This window comes from Lactuca virosa, chromosome 1 (assembly GCF_052849685.1).
Source record: "Lactuca virosa cultivar CGN04683 chromosome 1, Lactuca_virosa_CGN04683_v6, whole genome shotgun sequence".
In the NCBI taxonomy this organism is placed as follows: Eukaryota; Viridiplantae; Streptophyta; class Magnoliopsida; order Asterales; family Asteraceae; genus Lactuca; species Lactuca virosa.
This window is the reverse complement of record NC_136426.1, coordinates 62669315-62696369: the sequence shown is the minus strand read 5'-3', so window position 1 is coordinate 62696369 and position 27055 is coordinate 62669315. Positions and strand designations below refer to the sequence as shown.

General features: G+C 35.2%; 1 pseudogene across 1 annotated transcript; it reads left to right on the top strand.

The window, feature by feature from the left end:
• Positions 1-303: 303 nt before the first annotated feature.
• Positions 304-5370, top strand: LOC145114354 (cuscuta receptor 1-like; annotated as a pseudogene). The gene is made up of 9 exons (XR_013710972.1): positions 304-745; positions 982-1071; positions 1235-1309; positions 1635-1790; positions 2050-2124; positions 2284-2487; positions 2564-2638; positions 2869-3012; positions 3149-5370. The product of XR_013710972.1 is annotated as a cuscuta receptor 1-like (transcript).
• Positions 5371-27055: the final 21685 nt, after the last annotated feature.

Below are 27055 nucleotides of genomic sequence, written 5' to 3'. Positions count from 1 at the left end.
CTGAAACAAGACAAAGTATATAACATATAATAGCTCCATTTGTCTTGAAAGTAAGAAATGTTTGATTTAATATATAGCTTTTTGTTTTTTTCTATTTGTTACCAAATATGTAAATGCCAAAAAAGTGACACAATAAAGGATATTTGTCGATAAAAAAAAAAAACAAAGTTGTCACTTGTCACTGTTAATTAGTAAATTGCTAATTGGCAAAAAAGTCAAATTAAATTAAAATATTATCAAAGATAAAATGCTGATTATCATTAAAGAGCAGAAATTAAGCATTATTTACACCTTCAGAAAGCCATGAATTTGAGTATGAGCACTGTAGCTACTAAAATTGAACGTTGGGCTTCGAGTAATTGGTGGTTGTTAATGATGATGATTGCTATTTTAATATTCCGACCTACACAAGGAGGTTGCATAGAAGAGGAGAGAAAGGCCTTGCTGGACATCAAATCCTCTTTTATTAACTCATATGATTCAAATCCAGAACATCTTCTCCCCACATGGATTGATTATGGCAATGGCAGCGAGTGTTGTGATTGGGAGAGGGTCAAGTGCAACACAACCACAGGCCATGTCACAGAGCTTTCTTTGTGTAACGTGAATGAAATATCAAACCAACATGTAAGCTATGGGTTCAGGGGATATTGGCCATTGAATGTTTCCCTCTTTCTTTATTTTGAAGAGCTAACAAGTCTCAATTTGTCAAATAATTATCTTGATGGTGCGATCATGAAAACAGGTACCACTGTATGTTTTAATCTTTAAGTATAATTTTGAAATTAATATTCAACAGTTGACCAATTCCAAGTAAATCAGCTCAATTTATGAACACACCATTATCCGATTAGTTTTTGAACCCAAAGATGCTTATACTTACTGAGTGGTTCGTAATTACTTTTGTAAACATGCTCAAAATTTACCTTATAAATATCGAAAGAATATGATAGTGGTAAATTAAACTTTTCTCTATTGCAGAACTTGGAAAGTTGAAAAGTTTGAAAAAGCTAGAGATAATAGACCTCAGCAGGAATTTTGATATTGACAATGGCATCCTTTCTTCAGTGGGTGCACTCACTTCCCTCAGAATTTTGGATCTTAGCACAACCGACTTGGAGGGATACTTCCCTACTAATGGAAAGTTTTATAGTGTTACCATTCGCTCATTTTACTTATCATATGTGATACAAAGTTCTGAAGATGTTTGCACCCTTTTTTACTAATATTGCAGAATTTGCAGCTTTAGAAAACTTGGAGATGTTGGATGTAACTGGCTGCCACTTTAGTGGTACATTCCAAATACAAGGTAATGAATACAGGAGTTGAAAATATTATCCTTTTCTTGGGACAAAGAAAATTGCAATGAAGACTTATTTTTAGGATAAAGATAGTACTACCAAAATACCATATATACGATCAATATCAATTGGTATGCTATATAATTATTTTTTGTGAAGTTGAGTATTCCATCTCCATGGTAGAATTAGTCAACTAACAAGCCAACTTCCAAGAATTCTTTATGAATTATGTTTATTGACAATATTGAATGGATATAGATATGTATTTAAATAAAAAAATTTCGACCAAACTACACCTCAATGTAATATGGAATCATTGAATCATTATTGCAGGTTCTGAGAAGGTTTCAATATTGAATAAGTTGGAGATTTTGAACCTTGGGGGCAATAACTTCAATGACAGCCTTATTAAATCTTTACGTTTCATTCCATCACTTAAAACCCTAGATCTTCATGGTATCGCACTATCTCGATCATTTCCAGCTCAAGGTATGCATGCTTTCACAACCGATTACTTAAAATAAGTTTGTTCCTCGCAAAATGAACATAATAGACTTAATCTTATTTGCACCTCATTGTAATGTGAAATCTTAAAATATCTTTGCACTCTAAACAAGGCTACGGGCTACCTACTGATGATTATGAAAAGAGGCTAATGGAAAATTGCATGAAACTAGCTTCGATCAAAGTGGATATCCAAAAATAGTCTTCATAATACATGATATATGTTTTTCTTTCAATATGACAGAATTAGCTCATCTGACTAACCTCGAGAAGTTGGATTTGAGTTTTACTGGGTTGAAAGGAATACCAAATATCGAAGGTAAACGAAGAATTAGCTTCTCCTAGCCATGATAGCTTTTGAATAGATCAAAAGATAAAGTTCTTGAAAGTTGATCAACGCTAAAATTCTTTGGCAACTACAAACTTTAATTATATAAGACCATGGTTTCTCTAAGATCGAATTCCCCCTTTTTTACAGCTTGTAAGCAATTATCAAGATTGAAAAGGCTGGAGAGTATAGTTCTTCCCTCTAACAATTTCAACAAGAGCATCATATCCTGCCTAAGTTCCCTCCCATCCTTGAAGATCCTTGATCTTTCAGTTTCTTTCCCATGGGGAAGTTCCTTTCCCTTCCAAGGCATGTTTATCTTAAAATAATTGTTTTTTTCATCTTCATTAGTTGGTACTTTTTAATTTCAATTTGTTCTCAAATCACTTTATCTAATTGTTTGACACATTTTCTTATCCAGCTAATTCAGAATTCGATAAGTTGCCTACTTTGGAAGTCCTGTTCCTGAAAACTAATGGTTTCCGTGGAACACTACCAATGGAAGGTTGTGCCTTTTCTTTTATCATTCCTTAATTTTCAACATTATAATTTCTTTAAGAAAATTGGTCAAGTACTTATTAAACTCGTCAGAATGATGAACGATTAAACACATGGGCAGGTGGCCCCAACAGCTTATCTAGCTTCAACAGTCAATGATACATGATTTGTAACAAATTCTTTTCAGGTATTTTGTTTAGTAACCTAGATATGTAACCTTCTCTTGCTTTCATCTAGCTTTCACATCTTTGCACAATCTGGAGGTTTTAGATTTGAGGGAGAACAATTTTGTTGGGATCATCCCATCAGCAATACAGGCATTATCTTCCCTAAGAGTTGTCTCATTCGCTAACAATCAGCTCAACGGCTCATTACCAGATGGTAAGTGTTTGGATTGTTTAAAATAAAAGTATAAATGCACTGTTTCAATGGAATGGTCAACATTACCTTTCCTGCATAGTTAATCTTTCTAACAATGTAAGTGACAACTTGAACCACATTTTTTCCCTTTTGGCAGGCTTCTGTGAATTGAAGAACCTCCGTGAGTTGGATCTTAGTGACAACATGCTCGATGGAAGTTTGCCTCAATGTTTCAATAGTCTATCATCTCTTAAGTTGTTGGATATTTCTTCAAATCAATTCACAGGCAAACTTCTGCCATCACTCATTGCTAATCTCACGTCTCTTGAGTACGTTGATTTTAGTCATAACAAATTTGAAGGTTCATTCTCGTTCAGCTCGTTCTACAATCATACAAAGCTTGAGGTAGTTGTATTTAGCAGCGACAACGACAAATTTGAGGTGGAAACAGAAGAGCCTATTGGTTGGATTCCAATGTTCCAGTTGAAAATTCTAGTGCTATCCAATTGCAATGTGAACAGGCGTAAAGGACAAGTTGTTCCTAGGTTTCTACTTCACCAACAAGAGTTAATATTGGTAGACATATCTCACAATTCCTTGGAGGGAGAGTTTCCAAATTGGTTGATTGATAATAATGTGAATCTACAAATTCTTAATCTAAAGAACAACTCCTTTGGTGGTATTATTCTTATGCCATTACTTACGAATTCTAATATGAACGGTTTGGATATCTCTGAAAATCACATGAATGGTACTATTCCGGAAGAAATGCAAAAGTTCCTTCCTTACATATCTGTTTTAAATTTGTCTAGGAATGCCTTAAGTGGTGTTATCCCGTCTTCAATATGTAATTTGAGTGAATTATTGATACTGGATTTATCTGACAATGAGTTATCAGGAGAAGTGCCAAAGGAATTTCTTACAAACCACTCTCAGATAAGTATATTAAAATTATCAAGGAACAAATTGCATGGTCAGGTACTATCAGGAAACTTACGCTTGGGTAACTTCCGTAGAATTCACTTAGATAGCAATAATTTCACTGGGGAAATTGGAACTAAGAGCACGGAAATTTATGAAGGTCTGAGTGTTCTGGATATCAGCAATAACTTTTTTACTGGCATGATCCCTGCTTGGATTAGCAACATGAGAGGAGTTGATGTCAGGTCCGAACTCCTGGCAAGAAATAATAGTTTAGAAGGCGGCTTTCCATGTGGAACAGCTCAATTCTCGTTTCTGGATATCTCACAAAATTCTTTCTCTGGGCCCATCCCATCTTGCTTAGATTTGCAATATATGGAGCATCTTCATTTGGGTTCTAATAGATTCACAGGATCGGTGCCTAATGCCTTCCGCAATTTGACTAATGTTTTGACTTTGGACATAGGCAACAATAACTTGTCAGGCATGATTCCCGAATTTCTTGGAGAACTATCCAAATTAAGGATTCTTCTTCTGAGAAAAAATAACTTTAGTGGTGCGATTCCAAAGCAGTTGTGCAAATTAAGTAATGCAAGCTTGATAGATGTATCTTATAACTCGCTCTCTGGTTCAATACCTAGCTGCCTACAAAATATTACTGGTCCTGTCCACCTCGCTTTCATAGAAAAAAGCCTTATGACTTACAGTATTATGTCATTTTATACTCACGGGAGTCTTCTAAATAAGATGTTTTATCCCCAAAGGCTCAATTGGATGTTTGAAACACAAGACGAAGTTCGGTTTACAACAAAAAGCCTCTCTCTCCCCTACAAAGGTGACATTCTTGATATCATGTCGGGATTGGATCTATCATGTAACAAACTTACAGGTGAAATTCCAGAAGAATTGGGGTTGTTAACACAGATTCGTGCTTTGAACCTGTCTCACAATCAGCTGATTGGACCCATTCCAGTGAACTTTTCAAATCTTGCAAATATAGAGAGCTTGGACCTTTCTTCAAATGGTTTGACTGGAAAAGTTCCATCAGAACTCATTAAGCTGACTTCTCTGTCTATTTTCAATGTTTCTCACAACAATCTATCAGGCAGACTCCCAGAAATGAAATCACAATTTGGTACATTCACAGAGGCAAGCTATGAAGGGAATCCACTTCTTTGTGGACCGCCACTAGAGAAGAAATGCACGACAAATTCACAGGTGACCCATCCATCAGCTGAAGAAGGCGATGAGAAATGGTATGATATCAACATGACATCTTTCTATGGAAGTTCTAGTTCCACATGTATTGTGGTATTATTTGGATTTGTTGCACTTCTTTACATCAATCCTCACTGGCGTAGAAGGTGGTTGGACTGGGTTGAAGATTGTATGTTCAAATGTTATTACTTCTTTCATAAATTAGTAAGCAAGCTTGCTGCTCCCTTTCACAAATAGGTACTCCTTAAGGTTAATGTCAAATACAATATACTCAAACTTGCTTTTGTATGTATTTATAGGTGTTTGTTTTGATATATGGATGATTGTATAAAAAGACTAGTAATTTTGAGAGTTTATGCAAAATTGCAATGTTGGTTCTGCTTACAAGCCATCTATTGCTACATAACATATGTTTCTGTGTGTTTGTGCAACAAACAAGGGACTCTACACGTAACAAAGAAGATACTCTACACAATCTATTTCTACATTGTCCACACATATGACACATGGAATAGGCTAATGTTTTAATAACTCACTTGTAAGTATTGTATTTCAGATAAATTGAGATTTGTGTCCGAAGGTTTCCAACCAAAGATGCCTATTTTTTTGGACTTTGATTGGTACGTACACTATATTTAATGATATGGATATAAAAGAAAAGCATGTTAAAACTGAAATATGCTAGGGTTTATAGTGGAGAACCGGATTCCCAATGCATAGCGTAGGTTCGCTTTCTGAAGTGATATTTCTATCCTATGCTCGGGTTACAAAAAATGAAGTCTAGGATAATCCTAAAGGATACTTACGAATCTTGGCAATGTAAGCCAAATTGCTAGAAGATTTGTGAGTTCGTTAGAGAAGAAGAAGAGATGAGAAAAGGGTATGTCCGGCTCAAAGAGAAGAGTCGTATTTATACATGACAATTAGGGTTTCTGTCTTCTAAATTAGTTAAGTAAATCCCAAAATTAATGACATAATCAATGGTTTTCAAAACTGACGAGATTTGTCAATTTTACCATAATTACCCACTATAATTCGGATATTCCACTATGATACTAATTCAAATTTCCGAAGACAGAGGCTCTGACCCTTGGACCTGCTACGAACCCCTTGACCCCTACCATTTTGTCGTACTAACTTATAATACAATCTTATACATGTATGCACTCCACACTCTCCAAACATATAATATAGAGTAAAAATTATAAACTTTTTAGCTCACATGTTAGTTCCAACTACACAAAATGCATGGTTACACTAAAATCACCTACAATCATCCTTCATTTTAGTTTAACCCACAAAGTAACATAACATTAACCTAAACAAATCAAAGCAGTACATAAAGGAAAATCTAGAAATGATTGAGTTCTCATCTTAGTATCTTACACATTTCAAATACTCGAGAATCAGGGTGTTCTAAGAATTGAACCCTTCAACCCAACTAAATACCTGAAGATAAAATACATACTACTTTATTGAACTTTCTAGCAAAATACAACTTGACACTATTATAAAGTCGTGTATTCTAATCCTATCATGAATGTATCAAGGCCAAATCTCCAACCTCTTGAAATGCGGCTACAATTCATAATTACGTAGGTAGTTCCTTTACTTCATGTATCTACATATACATTTATCAAATAAATTATTAAGAAGTTAAACTTCTACGTGGTCAACTGTAGAACCGAACACATACATGTGATGAATGCTTTATGTGTTCAATCTATAAGTGTGAGCTTCCCATGTTGAATTCAACTTCTAATATCATATTAAAAGGGAATTGGGTGTCTTACCATTACGAAAGGAATGGAGGAATGTTAGCCTGATGGTGAAAACTCAACAAAGTTTCGACACTTCAACTCTAAATGACTTGTACAATTTACTGAAAACTCATGAAGGAGAAATAAATGAAATTGCTGAGGAATCGAAAATGAATCTTGGAGGACCACTTGCTTTCGTCTCGAAAGTTACTGAGAAGGAAGATTCTGATGACGAAGGGTTTTTGGGAAACTCTGATGATGAAGCTTTTGCATTTTAGTCTAACAATAGAGTAAAGAAGTTTTTTAAGAAACCTTTTCATCCAAAGTCTAAATTAAGTGATGGAAAAGGAAACTTCGTGACAAAAGCTGGAGGAGAGGAAAAGAAGAAGAGTGAGAAGATTGATGTGAAAGTTGAAGAGATGAAAGTCGAAAAGAAACTCAAAGGAGACTCTAGAATCGATTGTCACTACTGTCATGGTGCTAATCACATGGCAAGTGACTGTATGCTTAGGAAGAAAGAGGAAAAGAAAAACAAGGTTAAAGATGAAGCATATTACTCGAACGTCTGGAGGAAGTAAGAGCAAAAGCGAAGGGTATGTCTCTGGTGGCGAAAGGAGAAGGTGAGGATGAAGGAACGTATCAAATTTGGTCTTCCAGCTCCGATGACGAGGAAATGCGTAATCCTACGCATGGGGCAATGTATGCAAAGTTCGAGGAAGATGATGAAGAAGAGGTGACTGGTTGTTGTTTCATGACCAAGAGTGAAGACAAATCACCTATGACCACGAAGGTACGTTCTATTCTTCAATCTTTCAATATTCCTTTGAGTGCTTATGTTTCTGAACTAACTGCTTTTGATGATACTGTTGCTTATTTTGATAATTTGGTTATTTCTGCTAGCAATGAGGCTAAGAAATCTAATACTCAATTGCTAGAGATTCATAAGCAGTTGGATTCGAAGAAAATAAAAGTAGATTATCTAGAAATGCAAATAACCAATTTGATGTGTGATAGGGACACTTTAAATAGTGATGTTAAGATGTTATTAGCTCAAAGGAACTTATATTGTAATTCGGCAAAAAGACTATATGCTAAATTGACTGCTTTGCATCACTCTTCTGATATAAGCAAAGAACAACATAGGAAGTTGTTTCCTTTTTTATTTTTTGAAAGAGAAAAGATTGATAACATATCCTATGATTGTGAAAAGACTATAGCTGAATTTGATAGAGTTCCTGATATTAGGTTTGCTTATGGAGTTGTGAAAATAGATGAACATTTAGATGTAAATGAGTTAGTCAATATTGTGAATGAAACTTTGACCAAAAATGAACAAATTAAGATTTTGAAAAGAACTGAGAATTCGAAATCTGACTCTCAATCAAATTTTGCTGATCTCGAAGATAAATCTGATACTATTAGCGAAACCAGTGAAATTGAGGAAGAGGAAGAAATTGATTGTTCTCAGTTGTCTGTCATTACTGTCACTTCAAAGGTTAAAGGTAAAGAAAAATGTAAAGATTTTGAGGTTAAAATTGACATTGATCAACCTTCAACTTCGAAAACTTGTGATCATAACCATGTGACTGTCGAAGATAGTCAAACAGTGATGATGATGATGAAGTTTCAACAGAAACAAAAGTTCCTAATGTTTCGAAAGAAAAAGTGACACCTCGAATAGTTGAAGATCAAGTATATGGTGAAACAGACAAATTCGACAAAGTGATGAAAGAAAAAGGTGCTCATTATCTCGAAACAAATACGGTTGTGTATCCAAATTTTAAATGCACAAATGATGTCATCTTTCCAAATCAGGTGTTTGTTACATCTGGGAATGTTGATAAATCAAACCCGAATTTAACAAGTTAGTTGAAGAAGATAACAGGCACATGTCAAATGAAGGGTTCTTTTCGAATCAAAGTACGGTTGAAAATAATCTTACCAAAAATTCTTACACCTTTCAACAACAAAAACCAAGTCGAAACTGGTCTGAACACTCGTGACTAAAAAGCATGACAAATCAAAACAAGTTTGGGTTGAAAAATCTCAAAAAGAAAAAGATGTTTCTAAGAAAGATGAAGTTGTTTCTCAAAATTTCAAAATCAATTCACAAGATTTTAAAGATCAAGTTGACAAAGTTTCGAAAGATAACAAAATTTCAAAACGACAAGCTTGAACGAAAGTGTTTTGGAATAACTGTTTTACATAACAAATCTTCTGAACAACAAAAGTCTAAATCTGTTCGGAAATCTTTTGAAATGAAACAAGTAAATAAGCCAAATCAAAAATCCACATCAAAGCATTCATTTAATCAAAAATCACGAAAAGCGTCTTTTGTTAACAAGGAGCATGTTTCAACACCAAAGAATTTGTTTCCTCAAAAATCCACCTCAAATTCTAAAGCTCAAACATCTTTTCATGAGAATTATATGAAAACCAAGGTAATTCATAAAAATCAATCAAATCAAAGGTTTTCTTCAAATAATTTTTAACAAAATGTTTTTCCTTCGAATGACCAAATAAATTTTCATCAAGTTTCTCATCCAAAACAATCCATGAAACCACAATCTGTTTTACATAGAAATAATGTTGGTTATCAAAATCGTTTTCAAAATCGTTATACTCCACATGTCTCAACACGAAAACCAACAAGACACTTTGAGAAGTTACAAGTACAAGGACGGAAGTTCGAATCTTTTAAGCCTACTCCAACTTCGTTTCCAAATCCACCCTCAAAACAACCTGTCAAATCTTCATTTGTTAAAGGAACAACAAATGTGAAGAACATCAATCACTTGTTGGAAGGAAAATAGAAGAAATATCAGTCTTCGAAATTCTCACAAGAAGTGATTAAGGAGGAGTATGAGAAGTATTTGAATGACTCATCGAAAGCAAGTTCATCTTCACAAGAGTTGAATATTTTTGTTAAACAATGGAAAGCTCTGCTAAAGGCACCAGTTGTTGTGAAACAAGCTGCGAAGGAAAAGGAAAAAGTCAATGTTGATTTTAAATCAAAGAATACTTACTTTTCTATGCCTTTGACTAATGAAGTAGAATTAGTTGATAGTCTAAGGTCTAAAGTTCATAGTGGGATTAAAGGATCTTTGTTTCAAAATATTTTTCAAACTAATAACCAAGGACCCAAACAGCCTTGGGGACCTAAATTCTTTCATTAATTGCAGGTTTTTTGTGACGAGCAATATGATGAACAATGGTATATCGATAGTGGTTGCTCTCGTCACATGACTGGTCGAAAGGAGAATCTTCATGATTATCGGACTTTAGAGAATGCTAGGGTTGTGAAGTTTGGAAACAACCACAAATGTCATGTTCTAGGATATGTGAAGATTACAAATGGGAATTTCACAGTCAACAGAGTAGCATATGTTGAAGGTCTTCAACATAACTTGATAAGTGTTTCGCAACTTGTTGTGTGCACGAGTAATCAAGTGGTGTTAAAAGAAGAAGGCAGTGTGATCTCGAACATTCAGACAAAGGAAGTCTTGCTGAAAATCAAAACGAAAAGGCGACATGTTTACTCTCGATATCAATCCCATTGTTGGGAAACCCTCAGTGTGCTTACTCTCGAAAGCTTCCTCGGATGTTAGCTCGCTTTGGCATCGAAGGCTTTCTCATTTGAACTTTCGAAATCTTAACAAATTTATGGTACAAGATCTGGTAAGAGGTTTACCTGTCTTAAAGTTTGATAATGATACTTTGTGTACAGCTTGCGAACAAGGGAAACAACATAGACAAGGTCATCCAGTTATCATTGATTCGAAGATTTTCGAACCGTTGGAACTTCTTCATATTGACCTATGTGGACCATCGACTGTTGAAACCCTCAATAAGAAACGATACATTTTGGTTATTGTTGATGATTTTTCTCGATTTACTTGGGTTTATTTTCTCAGGTTAAAATCTGAAGTTTCTCAAGTAATGATTGATTTTATCAAGAAAATCGAAACGAGTTTGAATAAGAAGGTTCGAATGATTAAAAGTGATAACGGCTCTGAATTTAAGAACCATGTTCTTGATTCGTTTTTAACTGAAAAGGGAATTTCGCATAATTTTTCGTCACCTTACACACCTCAGCAGAACGGTGTTGTGGAAAGGCGTAATCGATCTCTTTGCGAAACAGCATGAACGATGCTCATATATGCGAATCTTCCTCGATATCTTTGCGTCGAATCTGTCTCAACTACGTGTTTAATTTACACAAAATAGATCGTTCATTCATCGTAGATTCAACATTACTCATTATGAAATTATTAATAACCGAAAACCTAATGTCAAATTCTTTCATGTTTTTGGTTGCAGGTGTTTTATCATGAATCTCAAGGATAATCTTTCGAAGTTTCAGTCCAAAGCTGACGAATGAATTTTCTTAGGTTATTCTCATAATTCAGTTGCATATCGAGTATTGAATAGACGAACACGAAAAATTGAAGAGACATTCAACTTAACTTTCGATGATTATTATATCAAACAAGTTGACAAGTGTTTTGAACAAAAACCAATTATTAATGAATCAAAAGATGAATTTGATAGTATTAATTCGTCTGATTTTGATTATGATTTAATTTTTGGTGTTCCAGATAGGGTTGCTGATGCCGAAATCACTGCTGAAGATAATCAAATACTTGAGTCAACAAAACATTCTGACTCTTCGACACTTACTCAGGATGTTGTAGAACAAAATTCGACATTCCATTCTTCTGGAAATAGTGAAAGTATGCCAAATGATCAAGTGGAGGGGGAGCACTTGCATTTGACTTCTCATGATGAGGGGGAGCATTCTTTCGATGGGGAGAATCGAAGAATGGATGATAATGTTGAGGGGGAGCAACATGAAAATGAAATTGTCGAGGGGGAGCTTAGTATATCGAATAATAATCAAGATGAAACTTTTCATGATTTACATGATAATGTTTATGTTGCAGGTTCCGAGACTAAAGAAATGTTCGAAGATGCGCCATTAGATTTTGATCCAGCATATCCTTCAATGGATAAATGGATTAAAAGCCATCCTAAAGAACAAGTGATAAGAGATCCACATGAAGGAGTGCTGACTAGAGTTCAACTACGTGCAAAGAATGAGGTACTTAATGTTCATCAAGAGTTTTGCATGTTTAATGTTTTTATTTCGAAAATTGAGCCAAAGTCAGTTAAGGCTGCAATGGAACACTCAGATTGGGTTGTTGCAATGCAATCTGAATTGGCTGAATTCGAAAGAAATAAGGTTTGGCGATTAATTCCTAAATCAGAAGATGTTTCAATTGTTGGGTTAAAATGGATTTTCAAAAATAAAACAGACAAAGATGGTAATATTGTTCGAAACAAAGCTAGGCTTGTAGTAAAAGGTTATTCGCAACAAGAAGGTATAGATTATGAAGAAACCTTCGCCCCTGTCGCAAGACTCGAGGCTGTTCGAATATTTTTAGCCTATGCAGCACATAAAGATTTCGACATTTATGAAATGGATGTCATATGTGCATTTCTTAATGGTGAACTCGAAGAGACTGTGTATGTGGACCAACCTCTAGGTTTTATTAACGAAGAATTTCCTGATCATTGTTATATCCTAGATAAAGCTGTTTATGGGTTAAAACAAGCACCACGAGCCTGGTATGCAACTCTGACCAACTTTTAGAAACTTTCGAAATTTAAACAAGGATCAGTGGATCCCACTCTTTTCCAAAAGAAGGTTGGAAATCATCTAATGCTTGTTCAAATTTATGTTGATGATACCATTTTTTGGCTCAACTGAACCTGGCTTGTCTAGTGAATTTGAAATTTTGATGAAAAGTAAATTTGAAATGAGTATGATGGGCAAAATCAACAATTTCTTGGGTTTAAACATTCGTCAAAGCAGGGAAGGCATTTTCATAAATCAAGAGAAATATACTTGCAGTCTCCTTGAAAAATTTGGCATGACGAATAACACCAAGCTTAGAGTACCAATGGCGGTTGGAACGAAGCTGAGTCCTTCAATAGACAAACCAGCTGTGGATATCACTTTGTATCGAAGCATGATAGGTTCGTTACTTTACCTTACGGCTAGTCGACCTGATATCATGTTTTATGTTTGCAATTGTGCCAGGTACCAATCAAATCCAAGAGAACCACATCTCACTGCAGTCAAAAAATATTTTTCGATATCTAAAAGGAACCATTTCATTAGGATTATGGTATCCTTCGAAAACAGGATTCTTTATTCAAACATTCTCAGATGCTGACTTGGGGGGTTGCAATTTAGATCGCAAAAGCACAAGTGGTGGATGTCAATTACTTGATGGGAAACTTGTGAGCTGGCAATCGAAGAAACAAACATGTGTTTCGATTTCGATGGAAGAAGCAGAATATGTGGCTGCCGCAGCTTGCACTTCACAAATCATATGGATCCAAAGTCAGTTGTGTGATTATGCAATCAATATTAAGAAAATTCCTTTGTATTGTGATTCACAAATTTCCATACGCATTTGCCACAACCCTGTGCAACATTCGAAAACCAAGCACATTGCTCTTCGTTATCATTTCATTAAAGATCATGTCGAAGATGGAAATATTGAAGTTCACTTTGTAAAAACCACTGATCAGCTTGCTGATATTTTTACAAAGCCTTTAGATGAAAAATCATTTGTGAGAATTTTGGCAGGTCTAGGAATGATCGAAGGAAATTCAGTTCCTGGATTAGGTTCGAAAGATTGATATAACGGACATGGAGGACAGCTGTCGGAGTCAACGGTTACTGTTCATAGTCAACGCTTCGACATGCTTCGCTTTCGATATCATGTTGTGTGGCTAAATGAAAAATCTTCGCAAGTTTGGTACATTTACTTTTCTTATTTTTGATTTTTTTTAATGTAACTTCTTTTCGAAAAATCCAAAGTAACAAAAATATTTTACTTTTGTTTTGTCTTTAAATTTCGAAAAATCAAAAACTCCAAAAAGATTTTCTTAATTTTTTATTTTCTTTTCTTAAACAAAAATACAAAAAGATTTTCTTGTTTTTGGTGTTCGTATTTCATATTGTTAATGAAGCTTTTAGCGAAGATCATCAATGGTTCATGCTTGTAGTTCTAGGGTCAGGTATATTTTCGAAAAACTTTGTACTAGTTAGGCTGTCCCTATAAGCATGTTGTAGCATGTTGACCCAAGCCTCCTTCAACTCAATGTGTGTTTTCAAAGCCTTAATGAAGTTTTCATCACAAATTTTTTTTCCCAATCAGGCTGTATTCACATTAGTCATTGAGCTACCTTACTCTTCTCATTTGAGTTAAGAGTTTCCTGCTTGGTCTATACATAGCAGAGGTACTTTCAAATCTTTTACCAAATCTTTTTCATCCTAAAGTTCTTGTACTTTCACACACAATGACATATGTCCAAGAGATTTCTGGTATAAACGAATCAGGATCTAGACATATAAAAAAATCTATGTTTATGATCTAACATCATGAGACCGTGATGGAAGTGAAACCCTTATTGTCGAACAAATTTAAGGAATTGACAGGGAACTTTGTTCTAGAATTAACGAAACATTTGTCTTTGTACCTGTTTTCGATACTCAAAATCATATTCTTTTCTTTGTACTAATCTTGATCAAATTTTCACAACCCACGACATTTTTTACCTAACAAGATTTAGGACTATTTTTGGTTTCAAGAATATGATTGCTGTCTGAGTATCATTCTTAACCTTCGTTACTTGATAAATTTTCCAAAGCTTACTTTTCACTGACTACACTGGTCAAACAGGTAATTTCGTTTACAAATTGACACTCATATGTTTTGTAGTGCATTGTAACAAAATTTTAAGCCGCCTTCGAAGCCATGCAAAAAGAAGCCCTTCGATACTTCTCAGCAAGTATTCGATTTTAATTCACGGGAAACCAAACAAGTTGTTGATCATCTCTCTTGATGATCAGCGAAGCAATCTTTGCCTGGGATTTATCTGCTTTTATGTCGAAATTATATTTTCGACATCACTTATCCAGATTTTTCTTATTTTGCTTCTTATCTTTTTCCTTGGCACACGGCATTCACGAAATCCTTGAGGTTCTGAGTATTACCAACTCAGGCTGATGATTTCGAAAGTCTGGCATATGACTTCGCTTTTTAACCCAAAAGTAAAAGAGCCTAACCTCCATTCCGAAGGTTTCTGACGGTTCTCATTCTCTTGGGGCAAGTTACCAGGCTGTATGAAGTGACGTTTTGAATTCTGATCCAGGTTTCAAGAAAAAGTGATGATCACTTTAACAGGCGTGGCTATTTTATTGGCTAATTGGTACGATTTTCAAGGAGACACGTCAGCAGTCATTAATGTTGAAATCGCTTCAAATTCAAATCCTTGGTTACCTATATAAAGGGTTTACGGGGTACATTCCAAGTTTACGCTTTCTAAATATCCCCAAATCATAAGAACACTTTGTCTTCTTCATTATTTTTCAAACCCTGATCATGGCTGCTCATAACACCGTTGTTGATCCATCCCAAACTACTCATGACATCTCTTCGCAACCATTGATGAAGATCCAAAGTACCAACTTCCAGGTTCAAAGTGATGTTTCTGTGTATCCTGAAGAGTTGCAGATTTTGATAGTTGCTCTTCAAAACTCCGTTTTATCAAAGGCGATGTTCGATGCTTTTGCTGTACCGGTTTCATGGTTATCTCTTGCTGGATCAACTGCAACATACATCAAAACACTGGATACAGTTACGTTTTCTCTTGTGAATGAGAAGAAATTTCGCTTATCAAAGAAGAATTTTGCTCAGATTCTGGGAATCCCCAATGCTGCTCCTTTTTACAAGGTAACCAATGAGCAAATTCTTTACATGTTCAATGAAATGGGATACCAGCCACCTCTTACCAAAATAAGTGAATTCAAGAAGTCGGGGTTACCATGTTTATGGAATTTTTTCTTTGGGATTTACCTTCAATGTCTCACTGGACGAACTGTGCATTTAGACAAGGGTAGGTTGGAGGTGTATGCAATGGTCGCAGGGTTGTATTATGATCTGCAGGTGGATTATATGACTCAGTTACGGAATGAATTTGTTAAAAGTGTTGGGAACACTAATGCTGTGGATGGAATTTCTTGTGCTCGCTACTGGAGCATCATCTTGCAGTTTGCTCATGAGAAGGAGGGGATCGAAGTTCCTCAAGAAGAAGACACTGCATCATTTTCACTGTTTCACTTTCCTAAAACATTTGAGGATGATGTGGATGTTTTTCCCATGGTTGCTCGCATTCCTGATGCGATGCTTCGCAAAATTGATCCTGTAACGACCCAAAATCTCATTGTTAAAGATGTTAGTCTTTCGTTATAAAGGATTAATGCGTATGCGTGTTTCGTATGAGATTTTATATATATATATATATATATATATATATATATATATATATATATATATATATATATATATATACATATATATATAAGGAGCTTAATTACGATCTAAAAGATTTAATTGATATTTAAATGATTAATTAGGATTTATTTAGTAATTAAAATGAATAAAAGTATTTAGTTAATATTGAGATTTAATTAATAATTCAAAATGATTAAAAGAGGGTTATTTTATTTCCTATTTAAATCAAATTAAACGATGGAAAAAAAAAAAGGAAATTATATTTAATATGATTGGGGTTGTTACTGGAATAAGTGTTGAAGTTCAAGGACCATAGTTGTAAATTAGAATTAAATTGGTGAATTAAATTCTATAAGATCGTAACTTACATGTTGAAACTTCGTATAAAAAAAACGATAAGAAATTAACCTATTGAGTATCGTTTCTTTTCCTCTTCCTGCCGTTATCAACATGAACACCAAAAATAATCCTTTTTTTTTTTTGTAAAGAGCCACGTGTGAGAGAAGAGACACAGAAAGAAAGTTTAGGGACCAAGGTTGAAAATTTTCAATTGAAGCCCATGAATTTGAAACCCTTAATTACGACCGCTCCTTCCGTCCGTTTCATCGTTTGAGTTGCTGGAGGTTGCTCAAAAAGGGCCGTCGCACACTTCATCTTGGGCTATTTCACCTTCGAAGTTTACCAGAGAGAGGGAGGGAGTCGACGAGCGATAGAGACGGAAAGAAAGTGAGTACGAGGGAGAGAAACAAGGAGGAGTAACGTGCTGCTTCATCGATCGTTCTTGTTCTGGGTTGCTGGTGAGTTCTCGACCCTCATCACATTTTGTTTTCTACCTTTCTGTTTCACATTTCTTGCTGCCTAAAACGCACCATTTATGGACGAGATTTCCAGCCACGTAATTGAATTATAGTACTCACCGATGTGGACAAAACCTTACTTCTGGATATCCTTCTTTTAATCCCAAAATGCAGCAAGGCTTTACCGTGTTAAAGATACCCAGAAGGCTTACTTTGTAAAACCAATTTCCTAATGAACCCATATGAAACCGCCTTTCCTTTAGATACTTTATAGATCAAGCACCAATAAAATACTAATTATAATAATGTCAAACCAATATATGATGAAAGAAAATAAGTAGCCTTGAGTTACCATAACTTTAAGTGAACCGAAAATCAGTAGTAGGAAACGCCATAGTATTCGTACTTCCTTGTTTCCATTTGTTTCGATGTGAGTGGCAGCCGCATAGCCTATTGTTAGCCTTGTGAAATTGGACAAAATACCCCAATGATATATACCCACAAAGTTAATAACAAAACTTAGTTTCTTCATAGTTTAATACTTTAATTTTACTTAATAACATGCAGCCGACATATATTATAAGGCATTTTGGTGACTTGACTATTATGAGATTATTTTCATAACTTAAAACAGCCAAATAATAATACTACATTGGATGATAAAAAAAAAAAAAAAAAAAAAAAAGAAAACAATGACAACTAATTAGCCTTACTGTATAGTAATGCATAATGTGGTTAAAAAAGTTTTGTTGATGTTATATCTAGCATATTAATTATTTAAACATATGTTTAGGTATATACTCGACTATATATAAATCATAAGAAAAAAACGGTGATTATGTACTTGTGAGAATTGATTACATTAATAGACATAGATTATTAAACTACACATATTTTCATGTTCATCCTTATGTTAAACAATACTTAAACGTTTAAGCTTAGATTAAAATATGAATTTATATAGTTTGTTTTAGAAAAAAAAAAAAAACTAAGAGGCTATAAGACATGATATGTATTTCTTAATGGAATTAAATTATTGTTTAGGTATTTTGTTGAAATAAAGACTTACGGTATTACGGCTGGGGTGTTATCTCATCTACAAATTTCAAGGTGAGTCGATAGACTTTTCATAAACCTTGTACATAATCGAAAACTACTTTCCGGAAACGGCTCAGTTAGTCAAATTATAATATTATTAATTATTGATTATGACAGTATATGCAATATGAGATATGTCATTGTTTTCCCTTCTGTGACATTTGTATGTTTAGTAAATTTGGTTGATATGACTATATGGTACTTGATACAATTAATTGCAACTACGATATGCTAAATGAAATGCTTGCTATGTGACTATGATCTTGTTGAGTATCTTATAGGTATATATGTTATGAATCTTGATTATGATAATACGAATATTGCATGCTTGTACTTGATTTACGATCGATTATGCGGGGTTATGCGTAGAGGGCAAAGGGTAGAACCTAGCATTTAGCATGAAACCCTATCCGGATACCTTCGAGCCTGGTTGGTTGAAAAATACCTCCTAGGAAAAGAGCTTAAGCCATTTACGAGTTGCTCGGTCTTTCTAGATGTCCGTGCGACACATAGTACGTGTACACTTCGGTGTTTGCGGACTGGAGTGATGTTGGCCATTCGAACGAGGTCGGATCAAACATCACGTGGGAATCGGGAGGTGTATCGGTAGAATTGACATCGTTTGTACCGATCCCGAACGACACCGCGATGTACTTGTACATTGCATAGTCGGAGTAGTGAAAGTGGAGTTTTGGGGTCGGTGTGACGGGTGGGAGTCGCGAACCACCTAAAGCATTTGGCTGGCCAGGCACACAAGTAGCGAACGGGTTTTTCCCTTGGGGTTAGGTATCACTATGAGACTACCTATGCCTATACGATTATGATAGATTCTTTTGATATGATGATCTACGATTACAATATGATTATGCATGAAATACGATTGATGTTACACTAATGAATGATATGTGAATGGATGATACAAAATTGAATGATTAAATTTTATGCGAAAGATGATTGATTATTGATTGATACGTGAATTTTGTATACATGATCATAATTTGAATGATTGACCCGTTAGTGGGTGGTATGTTTTCCCTTTGGTTGTGTACAAACTCCTATTGGCTCACGAAGCATTTGTTGACACTTGTTTCTTTGCTTTGTGCCTTTACGATTGGTACAGGTAGCTTAGGAGCTTGGCTTGGTGAGATGAGGTCACTTTTGGGTAGTTTATCCTTAGAATAAAGATGCCACTTGGACACGTTATTTAATTTTGAAACTTATGCTTCCGCTACAATTAAATACTTTTGATATTTTGGTTTTGAATTGAACGTAACGTTGTGGTTTGAAATGTTTTTGAAATGAACGATGTTTACAATCTTCCGCTGCATTTTCCGTTAAAAGATTTTAAAAATAAATGAAACAAATTTGGGTGAAAAATCATGACGTTACAGATCCTGCTCATCCGGTGTTGGTTCAATATTTGAAAACAATTAATCCAGTTGTTGAAACTGGAGTAGTGTTATCTCCTTCGAAGACGAAGACTAAGAAAAGTTCAAAGAAGAATGTCAAGAGTTCTTCGAAATCATCACCTCCTAAAGTTGTTAAGAAATCTAAGAAGCACGAACACAGTGAGCTACCTCCAAGTGTTGCTAAGAAACCAGAAGTAACTCAAACTGAGGCTATAGTTTTACCATCCAAGTCTGGTGTTTTCAAGAAATTGAAGAAGAAGGATCGTCAATCATCTCCTACTTGCACAGTTAAACCTCAAGTTACTCGAAAAGGGGTTATTTTTAGAGAAGTTCAAGAACCAGTTTCTCCTGCATCAAAGAAACGAAGGGCAGAAGATATGGCCAAAAATCTTTCGAAAAAGCAAAAGAAGAAACTTCGAAAGTTGGTTATTAATGATGAATCTACAGAAGACAAAGTGATTCCAGATTCACTTGTGCCAAATTCTCCAGTGAGATCGAATGTCGAAACTTCTGTTCCTGTTACAATATCTGTTGTTTCTTCGAAAGTTTCTACACCAGAGCAGATTGTTCTTACTTCACCTCTGGTGTCAACTATCGAAACTTCCCACAATCAAGGTACTTCTCATCTTGTTGTTTCTTCTACCTTCGATACATCCATAATAGATACTTCCACTTCATTGCCTCCATTTGTTTCTACTCCAATTGTTACCCACTCACCTACATTCGACAATATTCTCAATCAACCCATTACATAATTATTTTCTTCCCAATCCACCGGTACACTTGTTACTCACGAAGAAGAACAAACCCCGTCTAATGATGAAGAGAATGAGTTCGATGGAACATTTGCTGATATTCAATTTGATACGGAGGAGGAGAATATTCTAGATAATATGCTTCTTACTGGGAAACAATTCAAAATCCTCAATCGAAAGCTTAATTCACTTTTACAATTTCAAGCTGATGGAGGAGGTAAACATTCGGTATCCAGTTTGGAGGTTGATATGTTGTTAAAATGTCAAGAAAATCGTCTTCATGATGCCATTCAAGATGTTGATCGAAACAATGAAAAAAGGGTGAAGGCACATTTATCGACTTTTGCTTCTGACCTAAAAGAGTTGAAGGCTGTGGAGAAGGAAAGACATATCTTGTTTATTCAAGATGTCAAGAAAGTTCGTGAAGATGTCAATTTAAAATTTCAAGAAATCAGGGAGGATATGAGCAAAGAGATTGCAGTTGTACAACAAGATTATGCTTCTCTTAATCAGAACGTTGATATCATAGCTGATGCTGTTACAAAGTTTGTTAAATTGTATGAAGCACTTGGTCCGAAGGTCAAGCAGATGTATGTGGATGAAGTTAACAGTTTTTCGAATATCAGTCAATTGTTAGTTGAATTAAAAGGGTTGGTGATCAAATCGAGTTTGGGGTCTTCTTCGTTGATCACTCCAGAGCTTCTTACACATAAGTTTTCTGTCCTCGAATCCACTATTCAAAAGCAGTTAGATCCTCTATCGAAATTGCTTACTATTCTGCCAACGGATGCCCCACCTGTTTCAACAGGGGTGCAAGGGGGAGAGAGGATTGGTGTTGGCAAGGGTTCGTTGTTTGGAACTGATGGTAGTTCGTCGAAGACAAATGATGACGATGCAAAAGTAGTGGGAAAAGTTTTGTCAACTCAAATTCCTATTTCTTTAATATCTCGTTCAACAATTTCGACATCCACAATAACAACTACAAGGCCTATAATAAAAGGTATTCTTATTGGTGGTTCAGTTTCTGGGGGATCAAGTTCGAAACCACCTCCTACCATAGAAGAGTTACAGAATAAAGGGAAGGGTGTTTTACAAGAACTTACAGTTGAAGAAAAGAAGGTTGCTGTTGAACTTGAAATGGAGAAACAAAGGCAGATTCAAAGCATACTTCGAATCAGAGAAAGTGATTCTCCTAGGATGAACAACGGAGATCCTGCTAAGTATTTTAACTATGAATACATCGAAGCCATGGTTCTATCTGGTGAGATGCATTCTTTTAGCAAGATTCCTAAAAAGAGTTATGATATTAAGAACACGAATATTAATCAGTTAGATTTTCCCATAAATCTGATGATGTTTCGTGATGAGCAATTTGAGCTTGCGAATGAGTTCAAGGATAAGGAGGAGTTCAGACGTTTGAAGTATAGATTCCATGCTGTGTTGGGGAGGAATGAAGAGTCAATCTGGTCTTTGGTGAAAATTGTTCTAGTTGTGAATGTTACCAAGGATGTATTGTTCGAAGGAATGTTACATAATTACAGATATGTTGCTGTAAGAGCGAACAATATGGTGTTTGACTTCTCAGTTGCTGATTTCCCATTAATGAACCTATATGATCTTTTAATTGTTGTGAAGCTCTTGAAGTCGATTGATTATTCGAAGATGCAACAAATTAACAAATAAGATTTCATTATAGGTTTCGAACACTTAAGGGTATTCATTGATGGTTATTATGGAGCCCTTGCCATAACTGATATTGATCTACCTACAACATTGGGAAAGAAAGTGTCTGTTCCCAAATCGATGATTAAAAATTACTCTTTTCTTAAAGATTACGAAGATGGGGAGATATGTTTGAAGCCCTTGGGGATTGTGTTCGTGGGAAAGAATAAGAATGGTACATCAACAAAGTTTTTGTTTCAAGTAAACGAAATTGAAAGATTCACTTCTTCGCATTACAAAAATTTGCTGATTCGAATGAACAATTGTGCGAAGAATAGTGATTAGGAGAAAGATGAAATTCAGAAAATAATCAACTGGTACTCTGAGATAAGAAGAGTGTTACACCAAGCTGCTCAACTGTTCATAACGTAATTTCGACACTGATTACAAATGGGGAGATTGTAGATGTTGAAGTGTGTTGTAATGTGTCGAAAGTATTTGAGTAGTTTCGAATGTTAGTTATCTATTTACAAAGGCACTTGAGTTTCGAAATCGTATTGTAATAGTCCTTTTTATTTTTTTGTATGCTTTCTATTTCTCATATAAATAGGGGTGATACTTAGAGATAGATAGAACTTTTCACCTTGTATTCTGTCTAAACTCTCTCTGTATTCGGAAAGCATAAATGAGCTGAAACAAGATTATATTTACTCTCGGTGTTCATAATTATTTACAACTCTGATTTCATTTCATTACTCAATTGAATTGCTTCTACAAATGGGGAAGATGGTGGCTTATAATAACACAACTTTGTTCCTTTATGCAACTATGGTCCCTCATTTTCTATAATTCTTTCAAGAAGGATCTCAACTAATTAGCAACTTAAGAACAAGTCATATAAGGTACTTCCACAAAAAACTTATACAAACTTGGTCCTAATCACTCACTTGATCAACACCTAGTCAAACATAATTTTCACCATCTTGACATAAATTACCATTCTAACAAAAAAAATCATTCGTTCAAACAAAAATTCTATTTTATTTTAAGTATACACCAGAACACAAATTAATAGTATTATTTTAACCATTTTCTAAAATTTTCAATTATTGAATCTATTATTATTATTATTATTATTATTATTATTATTATTATTATATTAAAATTTTATTTTTATCCAAAAAGTCAAAACTTCTAGCCCTGAAAACAGGATGTTACAGTCTTGCTTGTGGACTATATGATACTGCTAGGTGTCATGGTTGGTTAGGGTAATGTTTGTAATTATTGTAGGTGGTTAATTTGGATAACTTGAGAACTCTTGGTCTCAAGCCTTAATACATGGTTCTTGTTTGATTTTCGCTTTTGGGTGGACTAGTTGTTCGAATCTCTATCTAATCTCTGACCACACATGACTTTATATTGTATGAAAGATCAGGATTTGGCCCATGACATTGACTTGTTATGTACATTGGGCTCGACCTGTTATATGAGTTAGGACCGGGCTCTTTATACCTTTGGGCATGGCCCGTTATGTATGTGGGCGGGGCTCGTTTTATATGCGGGTGGGACCCGTTATATGAGTTAGGGTTGGGTATGCTATACTGTTTGGGTTAGGCCCATTATGTATGATGTATGCTTGTAATAGGGAGAGCAGGTAGGTCGGATTTAGAGCCGATGACTTTGTGTGGATGCATTATATGTATATATATATATATATATATATATATATATATATGATGTGTTTTCACTATTTTATTTATTTATAAAGTCCTATCAAATCTTAACTAGTCTTAAATACATATAGGTAGTGTACCTAGAGGTAATATAGTTTAAAGTAAGAAAAGGTGTCCAACACAAGGGACGTGAATGGTCTAGATCAAATAATTCAAATGTTAATTAAATTAATAACAATAAAGTAAAAGGGGTTTCTGTTGCTTAAAATAACTAACTTGTTTTAACACTCAAATAATCAAACGAAACTAAAGAAATAAATGAAAACATTAGATAAGAAGTATTTCCACTAGAATACGAATTCCCCCAAGTTTATATGCTTAATTTATTAGAAGTGCAACTAATGAGTTGATTACCGAATTGTAATATGACCAGTTATCTTGTTCGGATTTCCTAGTACTAATAACTAATGAACAACTGTCACACCCCCAAACCGGAGCGACAGAAACGTTCGGGGGTGGATGACGTCATGTATAGTATCACAATAATTGAATAATAGTAATCTAAACAACAATAACCATTGTATTAATAGTATAATGTTTACATTGTTTTCAAATCATAAACAACTGACTCCAAAAGTAAATAACAAGTAAAGACTTGAAGCTACTAAGCTCCATCTTCTTGAACCCCGAGCGTATACATGTCTACTAGTGCCCTGAGAATACAAGTAGGTTTTGAAAGAGTATCAGCATTAAGCTGGTGAGTTTATAAGCGTTTTGTTTTAGAAAACTGTTATGTGTTCTTTCGAAAAGTGCGTTGTGTTTCTCCAGAAAACCTTATATTTTCTTATGTAATGAATGTTAAGTAAAAACAAATGGTTCTTACTAGTTCCTCCTGCGAGTACTTAGTGTATACAAATCATATACAATCCATATCAGACAAACAATCGATTGTGTGGTTCTGCCTCAAGCCCACAACCAAACAAGGAACAAGAAATGAGGCGGAGTCACACATCCCATTGCAAGTCGGATCTTCAAGTATATAACCCTGAAGTATTCACTAGATACTTACAGATTTAACTGTATTGGTCCTTTAATATCTGTTGATACTGTTCCTCAAGAAAATCCAATATCTTCTTATGAAAAGCTTGATTAAACCCATTCCTTCTATAACTACTTAGTTCATACTAGTTATGTATAAACCAATATCGAACAGACAGTTAATTGTGTGGATCTGCCCTAAACCCACAACCAAACAAGGAATAGGGAATGAGGAGGAAACCATACAATCCATAGCCTATCAGATATTCTTCATACGTAACTCGGCTGTATAGACTAAGGATTTATAGAATTAATAATGAATATTCGTTAATTGAATAATAATCCCATTTTTTGTAAAGTACTGATGTTTATCCTGGAAAATCCTATATTTTCCCTAAGTGTAAGTTATTGAATTATCTGTTCCAAATCGAAGAGTACAAGTATCTACCATACTTATGTTGTTTACATATTGTTCTGTTTGAAAACCCTGGCTACCACCAGTAATGTATAGTAGTTTTATTACATAAATAAAACTAGTTGAAAACGTATTGTTCTGTATACTGAAAGTGTTGTTAATACCCCCCGGTGATCATTTAGTACATACGAGTTATAGAAATCAAGATCGAACAGACAGTCGATTGGGTGATTCTGCCCTAAACCCACAACCAAACAAGGAACAGGGAATGAAGCGGAAGTCACACATCCCACTGCATGTCAGAGGTTAATTTCGTATCACCCTGATGTATATACTAAGAAATCCCCTAGTTATTAACCCTGATGACTGATTGTTAAGTACATTATTTCGTGAACGAGTCGTTGTTTCCCCAGTGAGTTCTTATAACCATACTATGGATGATAAACATTACGACGTACTTCGGACGTCGTGAACTGAATGACATTTGTCACCCTAGGTTGACTGTAGCTAATAGTCAGGGTGCGGGATTGTCACTCCCGTATAGATCTATACACAAACTCACGCTCTCCCTCCAGGAGACTCTGGTTACAAGGGGTAGACTTCCCAGAAGACTTGTCTCACATTGTAGTTCTCTCAACGACTCCACGAATAATACTATGAAAACCCCTTTTTGTTTTATATATGAATCCTTATAAAAATAATACCTCTTATTCCAAAGTTCATAAGTTTGTTTCCTTGTTTGAAAATTGTACTTGTAACGTTTGTATCTTAACATGTTTTGGAAAACTGATTTCAAGTCTAGTAATAACGATGTTTATTATGTTTAGTAGTTCTACGTTCGATGCGTGCTAATGATACGAAAATATAATAAACCAAATTATATTTTTAAAAACAAGATTTCTTGTGCTTTTACTTGTATCCCCCCCCCCTAAAACATTAAAAAGCTTGTAAAATATGGGGGTATGAACTCACCGTTGGTTGCGTGTGCGTGCCGGACCACGATACTGGATATGATGACCCTCGAGTTTGTTGTACGCGGCACGTAACGGAATCCTAATAATAATTAAATACATCTTTGTATCTAAATTAGCGATTTTGTTAGATAAAAGTGTTAAAAAACACTTGCTTTCGGTTAAAGAATGTTACCCGGACTTGATTAAATTGGGAAAAGCGGGTTTTCAGCCACGAATCACGGTGAGAGGGAGCTTGCGGCCGTGAAGGGGGTTTACGGCCGTGAACTGTTTGCGGCTGTGAACAGCCCCTTGAAGGGTTTACGACCGTAAACGATGTTCTTGAAAGAATTATGAATCTTTGAAGGGTTTACGGCCGTGAACGGTTTGCGGCCCTTGAAGGTTTGAAGATTTGAAAGGTGTACGGCCGTAAACTCAAGAACAAGAACGGCGGAAACGTTCAGGGGTGGAGGACGTCATGTAAAGTATCATAACAGTGCAAAGTAGTAAACAAGCATGTTGGATTCAATAAAAACGCATTTTAAATGCCTCTCAACAACACCCAAAGGTGTTTCTTGATGATTTTCGGAAGAAAAAGTGGTATTTTGGTGTTTACGGTTGAGAGGTTAGAGAGAGAATGGGAGAGTTTTCGGCCAGAAAAGTTCAAATGAAGGTGGGAGTCCCGTATTTATAGGTTGGGTGTATGGTCAGTGGTGGGGGCCACCTGTCACCAGCCGTAAACGGGTGTACGGCCGTAAACATCACTCAGGCCGAAAACTTTTGATTTTTCAAAGAAAATTCGGGTTTTTCGCTCGATTTTGGTTCCGACTCGTATATAAAATTCAATTATATAACTAAATGATTTTCCAAACCAAAGGAATTTGACTGAACTCAATAAAATTCAAATTTTTATTGACGGAATCGGGCTAATATTGACGGAAAAAGATTCGGGTTGTCACATCATCCCCCCCCCCCCCCCCCGATAGAGGGAATTTCG